We start from the raw sequence: 14,350 nt of genomic DNA, 5'->3' as shown, positions 1-14,350 counted from the left end.
AATCACAATTAACACATCAGTGCGGTAACTACAGCAAAAGTTTATTATTCAAACAAATCAACCTCAATCGAAACCCAACATCAAAGTCCGTGCAGCGTTCGAAATTGTCTCTATTATCGGGGGTCAGTTGTGAAGAAATAAAATGAATTTCGCATGATGCAATTAGCATTCAATTACTGGAAAGTTTTTCTTCCATCATCGATGCAAATCCATCCCCTTCGGAGCTGTACGCTTGTACGCTTTGAATTTGCAAATTGATTGATTCTTCAAAGCAAAATATGGAGTTACCCCAAACTTGAAAGGTCAACTGAAATGAATGGAGAAATGTTTCTTGATGACTTTCAGTCACAGCCGCAATACTACGGAAAAATAAATTAAATCCAGCAAGAAGTTAGAGATTAAGATTACTCGGCCCATACTGCGTAGAAAATAGGACATTCTTCTGTAATGAAAATTAATAAGCCGGCGGCAGAAAGCTTTTAAGGTTTTGTGCAAAACAAATCTTATTAAAATCGATTTACTGTCTGTCCGTCTGTCTGTCTTATGTGTGCCCTCTTTTTGGTCGACGGAAGGCACAAAGGTCCAATAGCAACCGTTGCCAGAGGGTTATGTGGAACTGCTACTGACGGAAAGCACCTTCTTCTTCTACCACTCTCCATTCGGGACTTCCATCACGTCGCGCGGCTTGATCAGAATTTATCCTGCGGTAGGGTTCACGTTCGTGTTTCTTTGTCGTTCCATCTTTCGACTGACTTCTTCCTATCTGAGCTTCTTATGGATGACTGATATCATCTTTTCGACTTCATTCTATTTTGGAGTGTAAGGTGGCTTCCAATGCAGCCCTTTGAGCTGCGAACCTCGGGAATTGCAATAAACATTCTGTATCCTCTCCAATCTTCATACCTAGATCGACAGAGATATGCTTGGTAACCTACGTATCCATTTAGAAGCTGTGTTAAGTCGAAGCTTACTTCGGCTTCCCTTGTCGTTCAGCGATAGTTTCACTGAGTATACGAGCAGAAAATTCTCCTGTGAGATATGCTCGATCATAAGGACATTGTCCTTCTTTGGTCAAAATATCAATCGTGCAGTTGCGCGATATGCAGTTCCCATTTTTTAAGGTTTTTTATGAAACAAAACTTTGTTAAAATCGGTTTATTGTCTGCTTCTCTCTCCGCCTGTCTCTCACACGCATTTTTCTCAGAAACGGCTATACCGATTGACTGTATGTATTGCATTACTTGAATTTAAGGGGGAGGGGGCGGGTCCCCATAAGTGCAAAAAGAGGGGTGTAATTTTTCACCATATTGAACCATGTGTCGGGTCAAATACAATGAGTTACGCCGTTTTATCTTAAATTTAAGGGGGACTCTCCATACATTCAGAAGGAGGTTTAATTTTTCTTCACCAAATATAGCCATGTGGGGTATCAATTGAAAGATATCGATTATTACTCTTCAAAGCTGGTCCTATTTCTGGCATTTAGCGTACACAGGGAGAAGGTGGGAGCTGAAAAGTGGTCATTTCTTTCACGGGCCCATTCCCAGAACCTACAGACCCCGCAGACACAAGACCGATCACTTGCTTACCAACCCTCTACAAATTCATCAAGTCCATTATTTGCGGCAGGATCAATGCGCACCTCGAGACCAACAACATTCTGTCCGAGGAGCAGAAGGGCTGCCGAGTTGGATCAAGGGGATGCAAAGAGCAACTCATTATCGACTCGGTAGTTGTAGGACAAGCAACTAGAGGCCAAAGAAACCTCTTTAGTTGCTAGATCGATTATGCCAAGGTTTTTGACAGCGTTCCGCTTAGCTGACTAATCGAAATCCTACATTTGTATCGCACTGATCCGAAACTAATAAAGTTTTTTTCGAATAACTTGCTCGAATGGACGATCATGTCGACTGTACAATGAATGTAAGCACGGAAAGATTGGCGAACTGAAGCATGATTTCCAAAATAAATTTGTATAATTTGCAAGCATTATTCATTGTGAAATGGCAAAACGTACTGACCAATTATATGCCGCAAACTGTCAAATTGACAATCACTAGAAACAAGGTTGGTAATTAAAAAACCAAACTTGTAAAAAAACACCCATTAGGACGGTCGTGGTCATCACCCTTGAAATGAGCAAGACTCGGGCCACCTATATTTGGTTTCCGTGCTCGTTGCTCTCGTGTTATATGCGGTGTTATATACGTTGAACGCACGTACAGAATGTATCCTTTGTAATCCAGCGTTGATCTTTAAAGCCATGCACTGCTTCTTTCGCATAGAGCTTGTCATCAACGAGGACATGTCCAAGGATCATCACACACTCGTAGGGATATCTAGCATCAGTACTCCTCTATACATAATTAGTTTGATTGAGTATTTCGTCATCCACGAGAGGAGTAATTGGATATCGATGTAAGCTATTATCCTTGATGAGATGCATTTGCTATTATTCGAAGGAAGTTTAGAATTTTTGTTGCACCCCATAACTGAATTCCATAGGTCCAGATAGGTTTAACTAATGTTGTCTAGTGATAAACCCGAATTTCGGTTGATTAACCAGTAGATACTTTTCGCTTTTAGTCTCACTTGTGTTAGTGTAGCTTCAATGTTTTGATAGGACGATCTTTGGATGTGAAGCGTTTGCATCCTAATCCGAACGACCGACCTCTTATCTAGAGTTTGAAGATACCATACATATTTGGAAAACCTGGGCAATATCGAGAAAGACGGCAATAACTTTTCATGGTTGAAGGTCGGGGACTATATTGCGACTAGTTAGGAATGATAGAATCTTTGATGCCACCAATTTTCTAAATACCTTTGGCTTATGGGGTGGCATGATGCTATTTGCGTCAGGCTTTTTCTGGATTTTTCTCCACATATTCGCGGAGTGATGATCATGGCAGATGAGAGTGAGCATCGTGGAAGTTGAACTTTGTTTTTCAGTGGGATGGGTATAAAAACATTTTCGAAATGAGTGCAGCGCCTTTTTCAGCATCAATTCGAGCCCAGTCACCTCTTCATATGCGCAAGGGTGGTGAATACTTTGTTGGTCTTTGCAGATTTCAACATGCTTTCCAATGAGAATGAGAGAATAGTTGAAGCTAAAACTCTGAGATAATTTTGCATATTCTACTGGTTTTTATCAAACAGAGTTTTTCGTAGGCCTTTCGTAGACCACTATGGCCCTCAGAATGTTTTGTATCGTAGAATATAAAGCCTTTGATACCCAAATTGTATTTATCCATTAGGTGTATTTCAGAGATGACTATGATTCTCTATTTCGTTCTTATTGAGGAAACACTTCAATTCGAATCTATGTTAATTGATACAGTCTGCATTCCATTGGCAGAATCTGGGTAGACTCATTTACTGAGTAAAACAATTGCTATTATTTGGGAATTAGTTCCAGCATCATTGCTTGTATGGAGTTTATAAACTAGATGAAAGATTGCGATAGTAATATAACCAACCCTTTTAGGTTTTGCTGCTGTTTATTATCGTAATAACGTTAGATTTCGATACATTTGCATATATAGCTCCAGATTGAAGCTAGTTTTCGGATATTTTAGCACTGGGTTCATCAATGTTCGGGGATAGTTTGAAATGCTAGCTCGGAAAAAAATTGCTTTTTTGTTTCACTATTGCATATACTAGGTATCCTCGATAGTTGGCAGTATGTGGGCCACCACAGTTGCTACATTTCTTTACGCTTGCATCATACCTTCTTATTTTGTCCACCAAATTTGGTGTCAACCATTATACATGCTGATTGGAGGTGTAAAATGTTTTCACCGAATATAGCCATGTGGGGTACGAAATCAAAGGTCTCGAAGCGATATCAGTTTTGACATTGGTTGCAAAGTGGAAGAGTGCGGGGTTCGAAAGGGATCAGTTATTTGAAGGACCTGTTCGCAGAAACAACCCAAACCAAAAATCTGAACAAAAAATATGATGATCCACTCATATGGTATCTAGGCTTGAAAATACTCTCCATATCGATACCTGTTTAAATAAAGTTAATAATTCTATATTAGAATATTTATTATAATAACATTTTTATTTTAAATACATCCTGGAATCGTTAAGTTTTGCAATACAAAATTTGGTGGAAATCGCACTATTACTAAGAGATTCGTAATAGGTCAGAGTTGTCACTTTTGTGTAAATTTATTGCACTCTAAGACTTTGCATCCCAGTATCATACTAAGGTGAATGGTCTGGCAAACTAAATACCTTAACATTACAAACACAAATCGGACAATCCTTTCATACCTGAAGTGTTCAGCTTCCGGTTTCCCGACTTCTGAATTCACGAAGAGAGTAGCAGAAGTAGAGAATATTATAATAAATTGGAGACATATGAACAATCAGATGAAATTTACTGGCGACTATGGAATAAACCAAAGGAAAAACGATGAGACAGATACTGAAAATTTGCTGAAGTCGAGGAAGCATTGAAAGGAATAAAATCCGGGAAAGCAACAAATAACCGTGAACTAAGTCGGGTTTGGCAATAACTGCTGAATTACTCAAATAATACAAACTGAGAGGTTAGTCATGGAGAAACATTGTGAGAAGCATTGTCATGTCTGCATGGTGTTTTTCGATCGCCCCTTATCTCTTATACTGTTTCCTATAGACTGCTCTATGTAGATGATGTTTTCCTAGCGTCTCAAAGCAAAGTTGATATCGAGCAGCTGAGCGATTGTCCAAAAGTGGAACACGATCTCACGACTCATGAAACACAGCCTCAGATTGAATTTGAATAGAACGGAATTTTTTACGTTTAACCTCAATGCCACAGGCACTATCACTATCAGTACCATCGACCTGACCAGAACTGAGAGATTTAAATATCTTGGATCAGTGCTATCAGTCAATAGTGAACTGCGATTTGAAATTGATTCAGGCACCACCAAAACTGACCAACCAAAACAACTGAACTGGGATTTCAAAACTGGCGTTCTTTATGATCGATGGAACAGCGAATTCAAAGTTTTCGGCAGTGTAGTCTGCCCTGTCGCCCAATATGGTTCTGAATATGGGCCGACTTTCATAAACAATGAACAGCATGCCACGATAATGGAGGCAAAAGTGCTGGGTTGGACCAGTAACGTAGCACACCATGATCGCATCTGAAATGAGGAGATCTGCGATCCATGTTGGGTTGCACCGATCATGAAAAAAAATATAAGATAGGTGTCTCCGAAGGTATGCATCTGCAATCGGCGCTGACGAGAGCTCACTTGTCAAGATTGATTGAGATCCACATCGTTGGGGAATCGAAGTCAAAAAGTCAGAATTAAGTCATTATGCCAAAGGCTGGCATTTATCACAGAGAATTGTATTGATATCTGCGAATTGTGATTTCGCGGAGATGATAATGGAGATATTTATTTCAAAACTAACCCACGAAACCCACGAATCAGGACCTCATCAAACAGACAGACGCTTTAGGCGGCTTTAAACACACTTCGTTCGCGGAAAATAAAGCAACTTACATCGCCGTATGAGTGCAGTTTTATAAATTGTCCGCAGTTTGCACCTCTTAAATGAAATTGCGACTAAAGCTAGGTACATTGAATTAATTATGTTAACTAAAAACGATATGTTGGCGACACTTTAACATATCTTAAATCGAATGTGTTTTCAATTAAAGGTGAAACAACTAAGGACACTCATGTTAACATTTTGAGTCTAATGAAAGCAATTTTAGCTGAACAACTTTTTAGCTAATAATATTGACTGTTATCATCAGGTCGACTTTCGGATCGCTTTGGCATGACTTTCTCATTTCGCCTTACCTTTTAAATAGCATTTATTTAATTAATCGGTTGTTTTCGATTCAACTTCCAACTTTACGAGTTCTTATCACCTGGTGCTGTGCAAGTGATAAATTTAAAGCAGCGGGGCAGCAAAGGATGAACGCAAACCGCCTTGGTTAATGTAATCTCGAACCTGGGATGACGGGATCGAAACACTGGTGTGGACTATCATAAACCAAGAGAACAGAACTACTGCGTTCAAGCTCGTTAGCCTCTAGGTGCAAATTTTATGGGTATAAAAATGGTAGCGTAAACTTTTCGCCACGGTAGAAACAACTGGATGAACCTGTCAGCCGCTATTTTAGCTCCACCCAAAAATAAGAGTCCGAGCACCAAAAGTATAAACAGTTTCTGCACAAAGTGAAGGGATTGTCAATGTCAAATGAATGTGCACTAAGGATTCCCAGAATAAACTTACACCTGAAGCCGTTTTATCCCATTATAGTTCGTTGTTATTTGGAATTTAGGAAAGCGTCTTGACGAAGAAAGGAGTATGATCAAAATTACCTGTCTCCAAAAGCCTCCTCTATATGGTGCAATATCACCTGCGAGAGAGAGAGAAAAAAGTTACAACCACTGTGCTCAATGCTGAATTGACGTCACCACCCAGAAAATATTGTAAAGTTCACTGGATTCGAACCACTTGTCAAAAAAAAGAACAAACTTAAGGAACCAAGCTGACCCCCGTGGAAGACCACCAGTTTTTTGTTGTTTGTCTTTCCCTCGAACCAAGTGGGTCCTTATTTATGAAATGCTTGTAGGCGACGTAGAGAATTCAAGCTCTTTCTATCTTATGTTTAACATGAGCCAACGCCCTTTCAAAAGTCTAGAAATATTTTTACCCTAAAAAAGCTTGATTCCAAATGCCATGTTGACTTAAAAAGTTATATTTCTAATGAATAATTTCAATCATATCAAATCGTCTAAATCGAAAGATTTATTAACTGAGTTCCTCTAGCCATATTCCAATAATTTTACACTACCGACGAAATATGGGTGGGAATTGTAAACGAACGGTGAACTTATTCGCTCTAGATCTCAAATTACTTTGGTTTATCCATGAATAATTTAAGCATGATTCCGGCTAAACCGCGGAATTAATTTCCCTTCTTGTATTCTCTCAAATAAATTATTGGCTGGTTTATTAGTTATGAAGATTACTTTGCGAATACAGTTTTAGGGTCAGCACTAGAGTAAACTAAGCTACGGCGAGATATAAGTAAATTTATTTTCATAATTTATAGGATAAGTATAACTCCGTAAATTTTAAGATTGAATATTTAAAATGGGAAGAGTTCTGTATTCTTGGAGTAAATGTTTCTATTTCTCAAAAACTGAATTTCGAAAAATTGAGCTAGAGATTTTCAGAATTACTCAGAAAATAGAAGGAAACAAAGTAATTAAACAGGGAAAACTGTTTACAAATATAAGTTAATTCAGTAGCCGCTCGAAAATTAAAACTTGCAAAAAAAATAGAAAAGCTTGGAAAATGGTTTTCTGTTGGTAAGATTTTTCGTTATGTTTTATTTTCCTTTTTCTCATCTTCTTTTCTTTTTTATTTCCCTTTCAGAAGCTGGCCTCGTTCGTCTTGATCCGTTGCGCCATTTTCCTTAGTCATGTGCCTGATCTGGATGGAGTGGAGCGACCCTCAAAACTCCACATTTCGTATCAAGCCAAGGTCGTTCGGCCGAGCTTTTGGTATTTTCAAGTTCGATGCTCAGACCAATCTTTGCAAGTGAGTTTTCATCACCATGGAATACATGTCCATACTATCGAAGACATGTATTTCAAAATTTCTCTACGATCGAACTTTTCAAATGTGGCTACATTCTTGTTTCCATCTTTCGGTAGGATACTGAGTTGTGAACTCCCGTAAACAGTCAGACTGCCAGCTAAACATCTCCCTGCCATTAGATAACTAACCGTTGGACACATTGCTTAGGGCTAGTTCCACCATTCTCTCGCCTTAGGGAAGGGCAAAACGGCACAATCTGTCAGCGCCTCTCAGCATCTCTCTGACAGTCTTATCTGGAGAGAACTCTCGGTATCTGCATAAAGCTCCAGACGAATCCCATTCCAACTTTCACATGAGAAAATATGCAACCAGCGCCTTTGCCACCCCCTTTCCGAACAGACAATCAAGGAACCGTGCCCTCCCATTCATATACAATTAACACTGAAAATCTCCTCGCCCGCTTAGGGGCCAGGTAAAGAAACAATCTCACAATAGTTTTGCATCTGTCATACACCTATGTAAGCTGCCGATGAGTCAGTCCATCTGCTTCTTGACTCGTGTTGCCAAGAGATTTACTATTCATTAAGTGAATGCTGCCGTTTTTCAAGAGCAGCCATCTCCGTTGAATTCCCTTCCTTTGGTTTGTGAATTGCGTTCGTTAGCAGGAGGGCGAGAGAGAGTCACTCTCACGCGGTAGTTAGACGGCACCCGCCAAGCTCACCATCTCTGTGGTAGTAGTAGGAGAAGTAAAACGGACTGCGTTGCACTCATAAGAAGACGCCTCATGCTAGAGATCGAACCCCCAACATTAGTCATTAGTCGACTTAAGGCAAAACTTTAGACATGACTTGATTTGCTTGAAAATGCTCATCTTCGAGTCGACCGTCCATCATTGGTTTTCATTCTATAATCAACTCGCCGAATAACACGGGACGCAGAACCAGGATCCGCTTTTTAGTCAAGATGACTACTGCGTTTTTTTCCCATGTGGGACTGAAATAAATCCATATTGCAAGTTTACTTTGCACTTGTTGAACGGTGTGTCTAGCAACAAGTATCGTAACATCATCTGCTGAACCGACCAGACGCGTTTTTTTTAGCACGTCCAGTCTTAGCAGACTATCATAAAATGCGTGGGTCCCTGTGATGACGTAACCTCCACCTTCCTCTTGCCATCCAATGTCTCACAGGGCAGGAGGCACTGATAATCCTTCACTATTCTTGAGAGGTAGCTCGGAGCGGGGAATTAACTTTTAATTTGTGGTGTGCCTACCATATCTGCAATCTTACAGAATCAAATGGCACCACCGATCGCGACGAGCCAATCCCGTTTTTGAACGGAACAAAGCCTGAAGAAAAAGTAGAAAGTATTCATGACAAAAACAAAAAGGAAGAGGAAGTCGTCGCTTCTTTAATGAGTACCGACAGGGACACGTTTTGGTTTTGATGTCCCTGTCAGCAATTTAACCCCGCACCAAAATTCTTTTGACGTTCGAATGTTTACTAACCAATAAACTTCATAACTCAGCTATGATTCCTAAATTTTAATGTGATTATTGATCGGTTGATGCTTTATTATAAATCACTAGCCCTAATTAGCATTGCTTTGGCGACGCCTACCAGACAAAAGATAACGAACTTGAAAAATATACAGAACTTTATATACTTAGGTGTACAATGCAGACAAAGCCTTTTATTTGGTCCTGCCGATTTTGAAAACCAAGTGCATACACAGGAAAGGAAAGCATGCAAAACAATAATAAGACATGTTTTATGGATTCTAACACAAACTTCCGAAAACCTGGTCATTACATTCGAGAAGACAGTTTTAGTTAAACTAGAGGACGACCAATGGCGAATCAGACACAACGATGAATTATATCAAATATTGGGTGACTCAGAAGTCTCCAAAATAATCAGACGTCAGAAATTGCGATTGGCAAGCCACGTCTGAAGTGTGGACCCGACTGTCGCCGCATACGTAAAAGGGTAGTCGAAAGGAGAACAGGAGGATGAAGAACGGTAAGTAATCCCCGAAAGCACTGGCAAGGTTCAATTGAGGCATCACTGCTCGAAATTGGAGCACGCGATCCATGGATCGAGATGGTTTTCAATAATAACTATTCCTGGTACCGATACCCACGTAAACTTGTCACCACTTTAGCTAGTGGCCCTTCGTTTCCCAAAAAATTTACTATATCAGCATCTGCAGAAATACCATTAAGTTTCTCATATTTTGCAATTTAGTGAATACCTTCAATGGACTCGTTCTATTTTTAGAGTCCACAAGAACCAAACTCAGCCAAATTAAATCTATCATTTGCCAAATATCCGTCCGAAACTTTTACAAATAATTAACGGCATTGAATACATACCATCAAATTGGGAAAACAGTGACTATTCCATGCGCGATCCCATCATTAGAAAGCACTGAAAATAAAGAAGAATATATATTAGTTTAAATATGAAAGTATCTAGAATAGTTTGGTAGGGAAACAAGATACACCAGCGCATAAACCACGCCTCATGGAACTAGTCGTACATAATATGCAACACGAACTATGAAATAGATAACAAAATTGAGGAAATGGGGAAAGTTATGCATTAATCCTTTTGACAAAAAATGTAGCCTTGCAGATAGGATGCTAAAAATTGGCACCTACTTAAGTATCTAAAAGTGTTTGTAACACTGGAAGGCACCGCAGCTCTTGGTCTCGCAAACTAAAATAAAATGTAGCTGTGGCTGTAATACGTCTGAAAGCACCGCGATATGAGGATGTGAAAGACAAACCATATAGGAAGCAATCACCTTTTCGAGAGTCGGTTTTTAATTGCAAAAATCAACTATCGTTCATACCTACAACTACTGCGCTCTCTCTAAGGCAACTGTAGCAAAATGAGACGGCTAGTTAGCACGGTATTCTATGCTAGAAGCCATAGTCCTAGATTAATCACACACATAAGGGAAAGGCTGCCTAAAAAGCTGTAATAACATGGGAAAAATTACCTCTGCGGTTCTTATTCAGAATAATTACTTTAGTTTACGATTCAACAGGACCTCTATTCGATCACTGAGGTTACTAAGGAGGAATTGTGAAAGGTCTGTAGACGTATTGAAGATAAGAATGTTCCGGAGTTAAACGGGATTTCAAACAAAGCTTCTAAGTGTAAAGTGTAAAGACCAGGACTGAGTGGTTTATACGTACATTAGAATCACGCACGCTGGAAAGTGACCAAAAACGCTCAGTGAACTTGGCCGAAATTATGCAAGCCAACGAAGCCACGAAAGCCACCCGACATTCAATCCCGTATCGCCCTACCCAACTTGGCACTATAAGAAAGATGTTGGAGGAGGAAATATACAATAGGTAATTCATCAGAGCATTAGTAAGGTTTTCAGTCAACACGTTTTATTATCTAAGCGATAGCAATGGTAGTGGATCTGGCCCGGGAGGCAATAGCCATTTGGTAAGATCTACGTGGTACAGATTTGGATATCGGCAATGGTTTTGATTCATTCGACCGGGGCTGAGTTTAAGGACCCAATGAATAAATTTTGTACCCCTGGTAATATGCATGGATAAGCTCGAGTTACTTCTCGGGGAACTAAGTACCGAAGTGATCCGTTTAGGGGCTTCTGTTATCAAACATAATGAATAATGGAGATCTTGATCTACGCATGCTGAGTGAAGCAAAGTTATTTTGCAGACGACCTGGTGGTGATTAACTTGGCTACGACTGGGCAAACTAAACCTGATAGATGAAAAGACAAAAATGTCCTTATTGTCAATCGCAGGAAAAGCAGTGCTATATGCGGGTTGGTAATCACAATGATATTTTAAAATTGATCATTAAATACCTCAACATGATGATGGATGCCAAGCTGAATTAGAAGCAGAACATGGATTATGTGCGAGAAGGTAGCAAATGTTAGTTTGTTACTAACAAGGATGATGCTTACTATTGGGAGACTAAGGTATTTCACCACCCTTGCTACATGCGAGTCCTGCCTAGTCCCAGTTGTTGGCACTTCTGAGAAACAATTAGGGACAAGCTATACAAACATGACAGCAACGATGGAAGAATTCTGGAAAGGACCGCTGGACAAATACACTCATTCCTTATATTGGAAAATTTGTGGAGCAAAACCGTGACGAATTGATTCACTGCCCGACGAACACGCCAGATAAAAGTAGGCTGAAGGACGCCTACAACGTATTTATCGGACACCGCATTGTCGTGCAAGATAATCTGAGTTGAGGGACAAATAGTAGCGCGGCGAGCGCAACAATAGTCACAATGAAAAGAAAACCTCAGAAACTACATTGAGTCTCAAGATCACGCTCGCAAGCATATAAATCAAGCCTTATCCACAAAGTACTTCGTGGTAGCCCCGTGGAGGTATGGATACGAATTTGTGGCATAACACATCAACCACACCTACGCACCAAAGCTATCAAAGAAAGGAGGATAAAAGAAGGAGGTTAAATCAGCGAATTTCAGAAGCTAGTAGGAGAGGGGGAGGAGGCAATAAAGAACTGGGTCATTGGCGCCTGTGAGGCTAAGATAGCCAAGTTACCGAGAGACATAATAGCCTGGTCGAACAGAAACCTCGGCAGAATGAGAACAAAGACGTGAAAACCCTTCATCTTGGCGAAACCAACCGGTGACTGGTAGAAGTACAAAAGAATACCGATGACGTATAGCAACGCAATCAGGGAAGCAAAACGAAACAGCTTCAGGGAATTCTGGGAATGAATAGAACAAAGCACAGGAGCATCCATGCCCTACAAAGCATCGTGAATGAGGAGAACAAATTATATCTGTTATATCTATTTCTCAGAACTCATTTCGCACGGTCCTACCCGACGGCGGAAGCCGATAATATTCTCCCTGACTCCCCAACAGCAAACCGAAAGGAAAAGAGGCGAACTGGAAACTAACGAAAGAGGTACGCCCGGAAACGTAAGATGGGCAATGGGGACCTTTAAACAACTGAAATCACCCATAGTAGATGGAATTTTCCCAAAACTACTCCACTACTCTCATCTCAGGATCTCTCTCAAGAGTGGTAAAGGACCGCATAGCCTGGGGATATATACCAATGGTATGGAAAAAGAGTAGTCTTTCAAAAGCGGGAGGGAAGGATCCCTTTCAGACTATTAGAACTAACGTTCTAGTATGTTAACCGTAACTGCCTTGTGTCAGCTAATGCATGTAGTACGGGATGCTACAAAAACAAAGAAAATAGCGTGCGCCTTTTGAACACGCAAGGGAGTGGGGAACACTCTGCCCTACTGAATTGGCACAAAGTGAGAAAGTAGGCTATTGTTTTTAACACTACTCGAGGTTGTCCAAGATCGTTACTGGTTATGTGGAGCATCGTAGTTGAGGAACTTCTAAGAGAGGCAACAGCCACTGAAGTACAGGCCGCGAATTACGCTAATGACATTGTTTCAATCTTTACGCTCAAATGGATACCTTATGTCACATAATCTTACTTGAACCACAAATTATTATCATTGGTGCATGACGGTGGGTTGCACATTAATCCAGTCATGGTCAATATAGTACTATTTAGCGCAAGCTTGATCACTTGGGAGTAAGCGACATGGAGGTGGAACGAGTAACAAAGGTCAAATATTTGGAAATCACAATAGGCTAAAACTACTCTGTGAGACACATGTTGAAAACATATGTCGATGGATTGCAGCAGCAAAACGGGAATGCACCCGAAAAATGCTATATTGGATATTCACTTCAATAGTAAGGCCACAACCTATGGTGTGGTAATCTGGGCAGAAAAAACTGAACTCAACACAACAGCTAAGGAGTTACTCAAACTTCAATAACTGGCCGCGCAACTCAGTTGGCAACGAGAACGAGGTTTTATTTGGATTGACTCCTCTTCATCTGCACATACAGATGCAAGCGAAGGGGGCGAGTTTCAGAATCTCCGGAGGAACCAGTGAAGCAAGTAGCTGCCTAAATTGAAGGAAGATTAGTATTTTTTCTATGCGGCACCCCGCATTACCGATAATAAAATGACAAGGAGGTTTCACTTCGATAAAAAGTTTGAAACATAACAGTACAGGAGCAACATAGCAAATTGGGTGACCGTGGTATTGACTTACGGTTTAAACTGGTATAATGACAGATCCCTTTTACGAAGAAGAACGACTGAGGGAACTGTACTAGGCGAACTTCCCAGAAATATATTTTCATAGTTATCACATTCTCGGTGGATCCCGAATTTCACCTAATAATAGCACCAAGCGCCAAGTATTTAGGCTCATACGATTTTACCTACTTAAAAAGTAAGGGCTCGCCGGTGGTGGTGGCCGGTGGTAGGTTAGTGACAGAATCCATCGAGAACTCCCCACAACATAGAAAATGCATTCAGACTGTGTGAGAGTTCCAGACCATGAAGGGAAGCCATGATGGATTTAGGTACAATGCTTCTAGCTGACAATATTATGGTAACTACTACAACTCACTCGATAAGCTAAATTTCTTTGATTTCAAGAGCCAGTGATTCATAGTTTACCTTCTTCTCTACGTATTTCCGTTCAATGTTGCTATTACAGGGAAAAGCCGCATCAATAATATACGCGGAGCGACCCATCTTATCAATTAACAGCAGATTAGGCTTGTTGTGCGGTATGTAGCAATCAGTTAGAACTTATCGGTCCCAATTCATGCTGTAAGCAGAACTATCAAGTACTGCTTGCAGCTCATATCGATAAACCGGACATGTTCCCGTAATCTACCCATGCTTGTA

General features: G+C 40.4%; 1 protein-coding gene across 1 annotated transcript in view; it reads right to left on the bottom strand.

Moving 5' to 3' along the window:
• Window positions 1-10,008, bottom strand: part of LOC119657480 — a 589,953-nt gene extending 579,945 nt beyond the window's left edge. The window contains exon 1 of the mRNA XM_038064400.1: window positions 9,945-10,008. The gene's annotated coding sequence lies outside the window, so the exon portion shown is untranslated. The remainder of the gene's footprint in view (window positions 1-9,944) is intronic.
• Window positions 10,009-14,350: the final 4,342 nt, after the last annotated feature.

This window comes from Hermetia illucens, chromosome 5 (genome assembly GCF_905115235.1).
Source record: "Hermetia illucens chromosome 5, iHerIll2.2.curated.20191125, whole genome shotgun sequence".
NCBI classification, from domain to species: domain Eukaryota; kingdom Metazoa; phylum Arthropoda; class Insecta; order Diptera; family Stratiomyidae; genus Hermetia; species Hermetia illucens.
Note: the sequence above shows the minus strand (reverse complement) of the source record. Positions and strands in the feature narration are given on the sequence as shown.